Here is a 13,543-nt window from a genome sequence, read left to right on the forward strand (position 1 = left end):
CTGTGCAATTGTAGATATTGTTATTATACTTTTGAGCATTATTCCTTAATGATACCCTTAGAAATTTGGTTCATTTTTCATGCCCATTCCTTCCTATTGCAGGTGAAAAAGACTCTATATTTTAGTCCATCTGTAAAGGTTTTCTTTTCTGTTCCCCTCTTTCTTTATTTAAATTTGTCGGCTATGAGTGTCTGTTTTTGCTTTTGATGATAATTAGAATCCAACTTTTTTGATATTGTTTATAGGAAGTGAGAGCTTTGGCCATTCTCCGTGATGTCTTTCTTGCTAATGTTCCTGTAAGTTATGTTTCAGCATTTAAAATTATGGGAAAGTTTTGGCAATGATGTTCATGATTTCTCCTATGTTAGGTGCATTCCAATAATTTTCGCCCGAAATGTTTGTATGTTGCTGTGATGTTGAGAAGGATGATGGAAGCATTGGTAAATAAGGATGCAATGGATGACAAGGTAATTGGTTCAAATTTATATATATATGAACTTTTTTTTTCTTACTGTTAAATATTAATAAATCGCAAAGGAATTTGTCCTCATTGTAAGGTTGGAGAAATTGAAAATCTCATCAAGTGCTTTCCTAGAGAATAATAGGGCTGAGTGTGGGAGTTCTGACATATTATCTCCGGCCATAAATGATCCCATAATTGATCCAGGGAGGAAGTCCTTAAAATGTAGCACAAGAAGTTCTATACTGTTGAATTTGTGGTGACAACTCACATTCCACTAATAATCCTTAAGCTTGACAAAATTTCTTTTTCAATCAAATGCGCCTACCGTCCAAATCTTCAATTTTGCTCAGTCGTGTAATCTTGGCAGCATTCTGGTATGAAAAAGGTGTTTGACATGGGTGCAACACTTTGGACATGGATTTTTGCTTGACAGACAGGACACTTGATTAAAAAAATCAATGATAGATCTTGGGATTCAAAACAGTTGGGGACTGTAAATTAATAAAAGAGGATGAGAGTGAAATTTGTAGGAGGTTAATGTAATACATAAAGAAGAAGAACAAGAGGGAGAAGAGGATGAGAGTGAAATTGTGGAAGAAAGGAAGAAGAGAAAGAGGGGGGGAGGCGAGAGTCAAAGATAAATGATCGTTGAAAAATTGAAGTCCAATGACTTTTCAATTAATTATGATAATGCTTGCGATGGAGTGAATGAAACTCTTTAGTGTTTGACAAAATCATCTATACTTGTATATAATGCTTCTAACTGAGTTTGATGTCATGAGTCAAGGTGACATCAACTCAGTTAGGGCAATGAGTGAAAGGCCAAAAGAAAATAACAATATAATATTAGGGGTATTTATGTCCTTCCCTTTTTTACTAAAACACTTTTTTGTGTTTCACATGCTTTTGAAAAAAAACTACCCATTCTTTACAGGCAACTTTGTTTTTCTTTTCTTTCAAAATGCAATTTATATTTTTTTTCTGAAATCACCATTTTTTATCTTTCCTTCAGTTTTTTTTTTTTTTTCTGAAAAGACCATTTTATTTCTATAAATCACCATTTTTTTACCCATGTAGTGAGTGTTCAAAATGTAGTAGATTAATTTTATTATATACAATAATAATTGGAATTTTCTGTTTTACTTATACACTAATAATTTTTAGAAATTAGTGCCTGGGCTTAGTTCAATCAGACAAGCGCCTTTTGTACATTGTGTCTTGGGTGATATAAGGGTCATCTGCACTTCATGCCACAAGCTGCACAAAGAAACAACTTAAGGAAAACAAGAAATCAACAAATCTAGATAGTTGGCAAAGTTATCTATTTGGGAAAATCTAGTTTACAAATTGGGAAAAATAATTATAATGATTTCTATAGATATGTATCTGTATCTCACTTTTGGATCCTTTTTAGCTGACAAGTATAATAGTTGGAGAATGTGTGTCAAATACTTGGACACATCAATATGCCAGACATTTATATCCAAGTTTGGGTGACTTCTTTTGATTAGAAGCTTGCATTGTGTCTTTATCCATAGACGTAGACTTATCTCTTTGGGAACTAGATCCTTTATTGGAGTAGGTAGTCAGTTTTGATGCTTTAACCCTTTTTTTTCATGTCTACATTCACAAGATTAAGCAGGTTGGCTGATGCCTTAGACAACCAAGTACTTAGTAGAACATCTGGAGGCATGGAAGCTGATTAATGTTGTTTATGTTGATAGTATGCATAGACTTCTTAATGGTGTGTGCTACTTTATGTAGATGTAAATAAATGATGTTTTTATGTTTTATAGGATTATTTGGGGAACAAGCGTTTTGAGTTGTCAGGCCAATTAATTTCTCTGCTTTTTGAGGTTTGTTCAAGATTTTACAAGTAGCTCAAAATATTTGTACATCCTCAGTTAATGGGTCCCAATAATTCTGTCTCCTTTGTGGACTTTTTGTTGTAGGACTTGTTCAAGACTATGATTGGTGAGGTTAAGAAACGGATAGACATTATCCTATCTAAGCCTGCAAGATCTAGCTCATTGGATCCTTCTCTTGTAAGTGCTGGATTTCTCTTCACATGAAACTGTTTTTCTGAATGCTTCAGGAATTTAATCAGGCTTATGTATGTATGTTAACATAAATACATACAATTGATCCTCTAATAAGTGATATTCAGCAGTTTCATGCTTGTTGGGTTTTTGAGCCACAAACTTTATCTAATGTTAACAATTAAATAGTTCCTATAGATGGTAATTATAATTTAAATATATATAATTTACTAGATTAGATTTGTTAAGAATTAAATAGTTCCTATAGTTGGTAATTATAACTTAAAACATATATTAATACAATTTACTAGATTAGATTATGTATACAATAGTTTATATGTCACCTAAGACTCAATATTATTTGTAGTTTAACAATAAGTAGCTAGGTATTAAGTCTAGACAGGAAGAGCCAAGGTTAGACACATAACATGGTGTCATCTCTTAATAGATAAGAGAAAGTCTGAGTAAGTTTATGTCGGGGATTTATTTAATTTTTCCTCTGTGGTGAATATATACATTGTAATTTTTTTGTTGTTGATAATTATGATATATCATTGATGAAAAAACACAAATTATACTAAGAGTTATACAATGATAAAAGGGAACCTTATGACTTTCTTTGTGACTTTAAGAGCAATAAGTGAAAAGAAAAACAATGGTTCTTGTTTCATTTTCTTTTATGTCCTTTTAAAGGTGATTGACTTTTCTATCTAATTTTATCTTTTCTCTTCCTTGCTATCAATTTTGTTCCTTTATCTTTTATAACCCCTAAAATTATTTATAGTATCTAGTCAAACAAAGAAAAGTGTAATTTGGAAAAAAAACGGAGCTTAATAGGTATGGGTTTTGCCAAGAGATTTTAAAAAAAGTTGAATTGTTTAAACACCAACCATGACTGTTAAATCAAAGAGGTCTTCCATGAGCAAGGAAATCAAAATGGAACTTGTTTCAGTATTGTTGGAAAGGGTCTTTTATCAAACTTCTTTATACAAAGAAACAAGTTACTATACTTGTGCCATTCAAGAAATAATTTTAATTTACTAGTGCCCTAAATATGATTTGTTCCCATGATATTAAAGATTTTTATTTATGGTTTGGTGAAGCTTGTTCACAAAAGATATTAATTGTCGTTAGCCCAATGCATGTAATTAAAATTAGATCCTCAAGCTCAGTGATTTAACTGAACAACCATGACCTATATAAAACAGCTCACTGCAATTTCTCCTAACTGTCACCTAACATTTCTCTATATCTTCAAAATAGGGACTTGATTGCAAACAAGAGTAACAAAACATACACTAAGATGCATGCTTCTTGTTACCATCACTTTTGCATCTGGTGCTGGGTGAGAAGCCACAATTTTTCACAGCCCCCTTCCTAGGATCCGCTTTGAACAACCGTGACCTATATTAAACAGCTCACAGCAATTTCTCCTTCCTGTGTCCTAACATTTGTGTATATCTTTAAAATAGGGACCTTATTGCAAACAAGAGTGACAAAACATACACTAAGTTTCATTCTTGTTCCCATCACTTTGACATCTGGTGCTGGGTGAGAAACTATAATTTTTCGCAGCCCCCTTCCTAGGATCTGCTTTTGTTTGTTACAAAATGTGTTCGAAACTTGCATTGATTGAATACAGATATGAAATCAATGCACTTTGCTTTATTGGTAATTTGCTCATTGAATGTTTGTTTTCAATAAGGTGCTGGACTTTATATAGTTAATGGATTTAGCTTTTATCTTGGGTAGTTCGTTCTATTATTCTATTTTTGCCCCTTTTCTAGTGATCTTTTCATGGATTTAGCTTTTATCATGGGCAATTCATTACGTTACACTTTGTAAGTTTCATTTATTAGATATGGAAGTTTTAATTATCTTATCTTCATCAATTATTGGAAGTCATATTGTAAAGGAAGAAGATCTATCGTATATGAAAAAGTTTAGCTTTTCTCAGTTTGTTTATTTTTTTGTTTGTATATCTTTTATTTGCTATTCATATGCACGTACATCATACATGTAAGCTAGGATGTGAATTACTTGTAATTTCCTTACATGGTTATTCCCACGGGAACAGTTTGCGGCCTAATACTACACTGCATTGCTTTTTCTTTTTCATGTATGTAAATTTCAACTGCTGCAGTAGCTGGAATCTTGTAATCAAGTGGGTTCTTACTGACTTTGACTTTTTGTAATATTTTTTGGTTGGTTGGACCTACACTTGAAATAGATATAACTCTGTAGTGAGTGGAGACAAGGTGATTTCAACTTATCTTATGGAATGCTGTTCCTTGGCTTTGATCTAGTAGGTTGTGTTGTGCTTGATCTTCATTGTTTATGCCATTTTGTTGATAAAGTTTCTTACCATACCATGCTACTGTTTCGATCCTCTTCCAAAAGAACCTGCCCCAAGCATAAGGGAATGATATGTGATAGCTTTAAGTTTACTGGTAGGATTTGAGAAAGCTAGGGTTCTGGATGCAATCCATCACTTTCTTTATATAGTGTTCTTATCCTTGTCAACTTGAAGTAAAAGGAAAGCAGTTGTATATTTGTCACATTAGAAAGGTCATTTGCATTTTTCCCCCATCGTTTCATATTTTGGCATCTCTACTGGCTTTTGGCAACTGATGTCATGCTCCCTAGTCATCTATAAAATCTATTAGAGCAAGTCATCATGAACATGAGGCTTAGCTAGTTGTTTTATGAATTCGTTTTCCCATGTAATGGTCCTAAGTCTTTCATTTGTCCAGTTCAAGTGGGCCTTTTGTAAATCTGTTTGATTAGGTTGTCATAAACATAAGACACTTCCATCAATTGAAGCACTCAGCTTTTACTTTGCTAATAAAAGACATAAGGAAGTTCTTTCAAACGGAAGGAAGACATAAACCAGCAGGGAGTTTTTAACCAAGAAAGACATGGGAGTTGATAGCTAATTGTTTTGTGTATGATATCTGAAGATTTTTGTAGGAAAATGAAATTGCTTATTAGATTATATAGTCAAATGGAAATATATTTTTTTTGAAAAGTGGAATTTATTAGCCCTTAACCGATATACCATTGACAGTCTCGAACTGGAGCTGCCAGAGACTCTCATTGGTATGAAATGAAAACCGGCATGGCAAGAAAAGCCTGGACAAAAAGGTTCACCACTGCTTACATAAACCAGCAGCATGCCCTCACCAATCAGTAACCTCACAAAATAAACTCGATCCTGCCTAAGATAAAAAACAACAGCAGGAAACAAGGAGGCTATACAACAAAGACATAATTCCTAAAAATCAACCTCAAACAGTGACAGCAATGCCCTAAGACCACAAAACAAATATGATCCAAAAACAGAGTAGAGACTTCAAGATCCCTTGAAGCCCTTGATCATCAAAGCCAAGATCCAATTGGAGTAGAAAAAGTTGACAGCACGTTGACAGATCCGAGCAAATAAGGATCAACATAATCAACTCGAGATGCACCACAGGCAAAGGAACCAAGACACGGCTACATCTCCTTGGAGAACATGACCTGAAGCCAGGCACAAAAAGGAAGGTCAGCAACTGTCACATGATGCCTCAAATGCAGAAGAAAGCTGCTTCACCTTGAAGAGGAAGCGGCATCCGGAACACAACTCAAGCAAAGAAATCCTCTGGAAAGCTGAAGCAAGAGAGAATCAAAGCACCATCCAAAAGGAGGACACAAGAGCACATCAACTCCCAGAGAAAATCCACAAAAAACCAGCAAAAGAACCACCCAAAAAGACAAGGTTCCCCCACCCTGAAAAAGGAATATCCCCTCTCCCCGAAAATCCCCCCATCCTAAAGCATCCCGGTTGATACCCTTAAACCATTGATATATAACCTTTATTCCAATTGACATTTATTTTAATCCAGATTTTTGTTTATGATTGGATCTATTTATTTAGTCTTTTATTTCATATTAAGCTTCTTACTTCTTCTATATTGATTTCTTCTTTTTGTTGGTAATTTATAGATTTTAAGACTTGTGGATATTATTACTGTGGGGCTAGAAAGGACCCTTTCTACAGGCAATTTTGACATTAAGCGGTTCAAAATGCACAGGAAAGGTATGACACAGGTTTACTTTGCATCTTCTCTGTCTATGTTTCACTATGCTTTTGTATGTAGTCTTTCAGTTTTCTTTGTGGTATGACTTATGCCGGTGGAAAATCCTTTACTTCCAGGTGCTAGCCAGGCTATCATTTATAGGGACCTTGGGCCACATGACAAAAATATCGTCTCAATTTGAGAAATCGAGGAAAGTTAGTGGACCTAGGGCATTGCAACCGAGCCAGGTGAGAGTGATTTCCTAGTACTGCAATTGATATGCTTTCTGATTTGAATTATTGTTAGATGGTTACTTAAACCCTTTGAGCTGTACTTTTGATTTTAATATTACTCAAATTTTTTTCTTCAATACTTTGTCCCAGTGGGGAATGCTTTGCCCTAGTGATACTCCAGAAGGTGAAGCTTGTGGACTGGTGAAAAACTTGGCACTAATGACTCATGTCACAACTGATGATGAGGAGGGTCCGTTGATTTCTCTGGTACATCTTTATTCACCAAAAATTTCTTTTGTTTTAATGTTAAAAGTGCATTTCATGTAGTAATTTTAAGGTGATGGTATTTGAAGGTAGTATGCACGTGTGCATTATATAAGTAAATGTATGTCTCAGTGAACTATATGCAATTAAATAGCATATGAAGTTAATTCTTTATCTGTTCAGTTACATGTGCTTGTAATTGCAATTGATCAGACAAAGATGTTAAAACATGCTTTAGTGGTTTATGATATGGATATTTGCAGATAAATGTGCAAATACGAATTAAATCTAATTATCTATGTACAAAATGTCCTTCAATTTTAGGGGTTAGATGGGATAGAAATGATATAATTATGACTTGGTCTTTACAAGGTAACATTAGATTCTTATGCATATGTGTAAATTGTGTACGTGGGCATGCATGAAGCATTTGCATCTGCATGCCATATACTCAAATACATGTTTGCGTGTCTTGCATATGAATTTGTATTAACCTATTCATGTGATCCCTCTTCTTTGCTACAAAAAGTCCAGATATCATGTTAACTAAGCACTAAGAAGTACTAAGTCTTAGAATTTTTACCAAGTAGCCTTGTTACTGTCTATTTAGTTCCACTGTTTTGGTAAGGAGATCTTTTTTAGTGTTTATGTTTGTTGACATTCCTTTTATAGTACTGATCAGCATTACTAGAGTTGATTCTTGCTACTGGAATCTAGCATAAAAAATTTAACCATAATCAGATTAATACCTTGAGCTTTATTCTGTAATAAATTGAATGCTGCTTTTCTTGCATCGAGATATGTATGTTCATCTTTATTATTTATGGACATGCAATTTCTGCTGGAATAGTGCTATAGTTTGGGAGTTGAAGACTTGGAATTACTATCAGGAGATGATCTTCACGCACAAAGTTCATTTCTAATTATATGAAATGGGCTGATTCTTGGCAAGCATAGAAGACCACAGGTGTTGACAATGTTCTGTTGTATTCTGCTGGTATTAATACTTTAATAAAAGAAATGCATTTATGGTAACTCTATTTTCACTTTCTCAATAATCCTTCTTCTTTTGTAGCATTTTGCTGATGATATTAGAAAGCTGCGTAGAGCTGGCAAAGTTGGTGAGTTTGTAAGTGTCTTTATAAATGAGAAGCAGGTAAAATCTTTTTTCCCTGGGCTTTCATTTTTTTCACTGTGGTTCTTCATGCCTCAGATGTCATACTATTTTTCAATTTTTTTATACAACTTTACGTGAGTAATTATCCTGTCTAAAATCATAAACGTTGATTGTTCTTGCAAACTTGACATCTCCTTTAAGGAATCTGATTTTGTTGTATGAGGATGATTGAAGGACAATTGATGCCTGATGCCAAGAAATGTACTTGATAGGGTTAACCTGATGATGATGATAGAAAAATCAAATCTCATGATCGACCTAATTGCCAGGGAGTTTTCCTGAACTTATATTTCCGAAAAAAAAAGTGATTCTTTTTTTTTTTTGTGAATGTCTAATGGTTCTCATGTATCTTTAGTTTTGAAAATTGTAACCATTTTTCTTGTCTAATACGCAAGTGATAGATTGTTGCAAAATAGTTTCATTATAATGAGAATCAGACATCATTAATTTGACTTTGGAAAGGAAGGGCTCAAGTGGTTTTAGGTAGTGAAAGCCCATTTTATCCTATAGCTGTATCCATGTAGTAATGAATACTTATTAACTTACTACTTATCACTAATAGGAACCGCTTGCTTCCCTGGGAACTACTTCAACATTCCCTGTTCATCCTTCCAAATTGGAACTGCAATAAGATAGAGATTGAGGAGCCTTTTTGCCATTTTGCCCTAAATGAAATGATAAACTCTCACAATATCTCAAAATATTACTTGATCTTTCCATTTATAGATGTCTCGATTTGTTAGTGGAACTATCAAATATAATATAAACTTTGGCCTAAAATTTCTATTATATCCTTTAGTAAACAATAAATTACCATTGCAACAGGCAATGGTTATTATTGTTGGGCACAAACATGTAAAATCATCAAAGTAAATACACTTTTCTTAAACTTTGTGCTTTTCAAATATGAACGAATAAATGGAGAAACGAGAAGTAATACGAGTGAAATGGCTAATATATTCCACGCGGCATGGGTGAGATATGATTAAAACGTGCCTGCCCTTTATCTGAGCCATGGAGTGAAATCGGCCTAATCCTACCTTTGTGTCCATGAAGATCAACACTGCTTTGCAACATTCTGATGGGACTTCACCGTTACCCTGACTTGGTATTGAAAATTGCTAAGAGGCAGCAGAATAAGAGGCAAGTAGATGACATGAGAGCCTTTGGAACTGTAATTTGCATTTGTACACTAAAGGCATAACAGTATGCACTAAACTTTAAGCTACTGGTCAACATGAATTGGATTGAGAACTTGCACTGGTTTCAGTGTTTTGGGAGTAAACCCTAGTTCTTGGTAAATAGTAAAAAGGACTAATTAATATAGAAATAACTTAAATACCCTAAAATAACTAGAAGTAATTAGAGCCAATAGAATATAACTAAGTAATACATAAATCCTAAATTATTTAACTCTACAATCTTCTTTTGGTGCTGCATCGTATATGGTGGCTCTTCAAAATGGAAATCAAGTCTTTTACAAACCCTAATGAATTGGAGAATCATCTCAGGTCTTCTGTGAAAACCAGAGGACTGTACCAAGCTGGTGTGCATTTTCCTCTGAACCTGCTTTTGTTTCGGAGATTGTATGGGACATGAGCCATCTACCATCTTCCAAGAAAGTTTGATTGTTATGTATTCCTCTTCTTATATATGATTTTTTTTTTAAAATAAAGTTGGGTTGCCAGTTGATCATGTACTATACACACACACACACATAAATATATGTTGTACTTTGTTCTATAATGCTTTTGCTACATATTTGTTAGTTTTTATAATCATAAGTGAATTGCTGTTTCTGAGGAGAAAATAAAAAATGTTCAACAGCTTTGTGTCTATATTGCTTCTGATGGAGGTCGAGTTTGTCGTCCGCTGGTTATAGCTGACAAGGGAATTTCAAGGATCAAAGAAAGCCATATGAAGGAGTTGGTGGTAATTGTAATGTGCAAATCTTTTTCCACATGGAAATGTTATTAAAGTATTGATTCATTCTTTCGTGTGTATTTAGGATGGAATTCATACTTTCCAAGACTTTGTTCGTGGAGGGTTGATTGAGTATCTTGATGTTAATGAACAAAACAATGCTCTGGTCTGTTTCCATCTATTATTTGTAAAGTTATAATAGACTGGTGGTGAATCTCAAGGCATGATTATCCCCTTTTCTCATATTTAGATTGCATTATATGAGGGAGAGGCCACATCTGAAACAACCCATATTGAGATAGAGCCTTTAACCATCTTAGGCGTCTGTGCGGGGTTAATTCCATATCCTCATCATAATCAGTCACCAAGAAATACCTATCGGGTTTTGTCTATCGTTTTAATATCCAATTCATTGATTTTCTCTTTTATGGCATTTAAGTGTTATGGCATTTTCTCTTTTAATTTAATGGGTTAAGTCGTCAACCTAGAGCCTGAAATTATTTACAAGTTTTTGTCTGAGTTTTTGATAAAAATATATATCTCAATTAATTTACTATATGTCTATGCAAATTAAATTGAAGAAAGATTCATTAAATTTGTGTTCTAATATTAGTTACATATGGCTTATAGGTGTATATTTACCCTATATGAAAATCAAACCACCTAATCAACTAAGTACATTCGATCATACGTTATTCGATTCAAGGTCTATCTAAATCTCCTTTGTCAAGTTTTAGTCTAGGTTTCCAAATCAATATAATTGGTGGCCAATTAATAAGAAGTGTTAAGAACAGAATAAAATAAACAACTTAAACCCATCAAATATAAGCAAAAAAGAGATAAATAAGTTAGAACTATTGAATTCAATAATAATCTATGATAAATTAATTTCTCATCAAGTCACACGTCATCAACAAATTAAGTTCAAATAATAAAATCAAAATAAGAAAATAAAAAAATAACAAAAAGTTGATAGAACCTAAGAACTGTAATTTTGATCTTCCAAATCTTTCAAATTCTTTTCAGCTTCAACACTTTTGTAGCTTCATTCTTTAACTTTCAATCTGATGTTTCGTTTTTGTAAAAGTCCTCTGAAAAGTTATATTTATAAGATTTTGAAGTTAGGCCAACTTAGATGAACAAGGAAGTCAATTTCAATTAGGATTTTCTCATCAAACTACATGAGTTGCGGCTTACCTCTACCAAGGCCGTAGCCTTTACCAATTAATTAGCAGAAATCATAATTGCTCTAGGACTATTGCAGTGCTTTAATTTCGACTAGACTTTTAACCTCCTTCCAGCCCGAACTAGGCAAAGTGATAAACATAAAAGTTGTATTTTTTTCTCTTAACTTTCCAATGGTCTAAGAATAATCTCATTTGAAGTTTTTTAGAGAGAGTTATAGTTGAAATACCGAGACATATGCAGTGGAAGTCTGCATCTTGAATTGCTTCTCCATCTTCCATTAAAATTCTTCTTTCATTAAACACTTACAAAAACATATATAAATCAGTAACAACCTCTCTTAATCATATTAATACCAAATTAAGTATAAAATTAACTAAGATTAGATGCATGTTTTGTCTTAATTAAAGACAATAGTTGTTTTAAATTAAGATAATGTTAGGAGAATTCTTACAAAATGAATATAGACATCCATGTTGATAAAAGGAAACTTCATGTTTGACTATCTTTTTAAATAAAGATGGATAATAATAAAATAAGATTTATTATTCAATAAGGAGTTTTATTTTATTAAGAACTCTAAATGATAATTAAAGAATTGAATTATTTATTTTTTAATTTTAATTTTGATAATTGTGGAGCATGTTTGATGTATCCATAACTTTAAATAAATGGTCAATATAGATTCAAAGGTATTTGATTTTGATTAAACCTTTGAGTTAAGAGTTTTAATAAAAAAAGAAGAAATTGGAAGAAAAGAAATGTATGTATCTCTTTTGAGAAAGTCTCTACCACTACTTCTCTCCTTCTCTTTCTAACTTTGCTGCACCTTTCTTCCTTTCTCCCATTCTTGGCCGATTACTTGAAAGAAAAATAGCTATTAATTTTTAAGAAGAAAAGAGAGACAAAGTTAGTTGTCATCTTGTAGTCTAGCAGTCCACACCTTGTCCACTCAAGGTTTAAGTTGAAAGCATTATTGAAGAATAAGTGACAAGTTTGTTTGGTTGAGGATCAATCGTTAGTGTGGTGGTGAATTTACCACAATTCACTAGGTGTCCAAAAATAAAAATCTCGAAATAAAAGGTACATTTTATCTTATTTTAATAGACTCTTATTTTTTAAGATGTGATTATATTACTTGCAATATGAATGATGTGTTATTCTGCTTATGTAATTAGATGGCTTCTTTCCTTTATAATAGAAAATTTTTGAAATCCATACTTTACACAAATACATCAATTCACTTAGGTCTAACTCTATCAATGAGAAGTTAAGAGATTGTTCTTTTTGAAACAAAAATTGAAAAGACCATTTGAAAACTTCAGAAAGAAATTTTACAAGCTTTAACTCAATTCAAAACAATGACTGATCAACAAGAAGAAAACAAGTTCTTACGAGAATATGTTATACTTCGCATTCAAGGCCTTCATTCTAGCATCCATAGACCTACCATTCAAGCCAATAACTTTGAGATTAAGCTAGAAATCATTCAGATGATTTAGACTTCAGTTCAGTTTAGAGAATTGTCGAATAATGATCTTAATGCACATATTGTGAATTTCTTGGAGATTTGTGATACATGCAAAACCAATGGTGTTTTTTATGATGCCATTAAATTGAGGATTTTCTCGTTTTCACTAAGAGATAAGGAAAAGAGTTGGTTTAATTTGCTTTCAGCTAGTTCCATTAGTACTTGGATGATTCGGCTCAAAAATTCTTGGCTAATTCTTTTCACCAGCTAAGACAGCTAAGCGGAATGACATCACCTCTTTTACATAATTTGATTCTAAATAATTGTATGAGGCTTGGTAGAGGTATAAGGATCTACTTAGGAGATGTCTTCACCATGGGTTGCTTAAATGGCTACAAGTTTAGACTTTCTATAATAGTTTGCTAGAACCAATTAAAACCGCCATTGATGTCGCAGTTGGAGGAGCACTAATGAGTAAATCTATTGAGGAAGCTTATGATTGGTTAGAGGTGATGGCTTCCAACAATTATCAATGACCATCTAAGAGATTGGGTTCAAGGAAAGTTGTTGGTATTTATGAGCTTGATGCAATTAATGCCTTGATTGCACATTGGTTGTTTTCATTAAGAAAATTGATACATCGAGTGTCAACATTGTTCAAAGTCCTTTTTTGACATGTGAGTTTTGTGGAGATAGGCATCCTAGTGATCAATGTCCTATTACTGCTGAA

At 33.2% G+C, this 13,543-nt stretch overlaps 1 long non-coding RNA gene and 1 pseudogene across 1 annotated transcript; one reads left to right on the forward strand and one right to left on the reverse strand.

The window, feature by feature from the left end:
- LOC148764130 (DNA-directed RNA polymerase III subunit 2-like) overlaps positions 1 to 10,632 on the forward strand; it is a 37,447-nt pseudogene extending 26,815 nt beyond the window's left edge.
- On the reverse strand, positions 5,636 to 6,283 carry LOC18609061 (uncharacterized). Its single transcript, XR_016024460.1, has 2 exons — positions 6,095 to 6,283; positions 5,636 to 6,021 (listed from the first exon to the last, which is right to left on the reverse strand). It is a non-coding gene; the product is annotated as an uncharacterized LOC18609061 (long non-coding RNA).
- Positions 10,633 to 13,543: the final 2,911 nt, after the last annotated feature.

The sequence above is a fragment of the Theobroma cacao genome, chromosome 2, assembly GCF_053813885.1.
Source record: "Theobroma cacao isolate CCN51 chromosome 2, ASM5381388v1, whole genome shotgun sequence".
Classification (NCBI taxonomy): domain Eukaryota; kingdom Viridiplantae; phylum Streptophyta; class Magnoliopsida; order Malvales; family Malvaceae; genus Theobroma; species Theobroma cacao.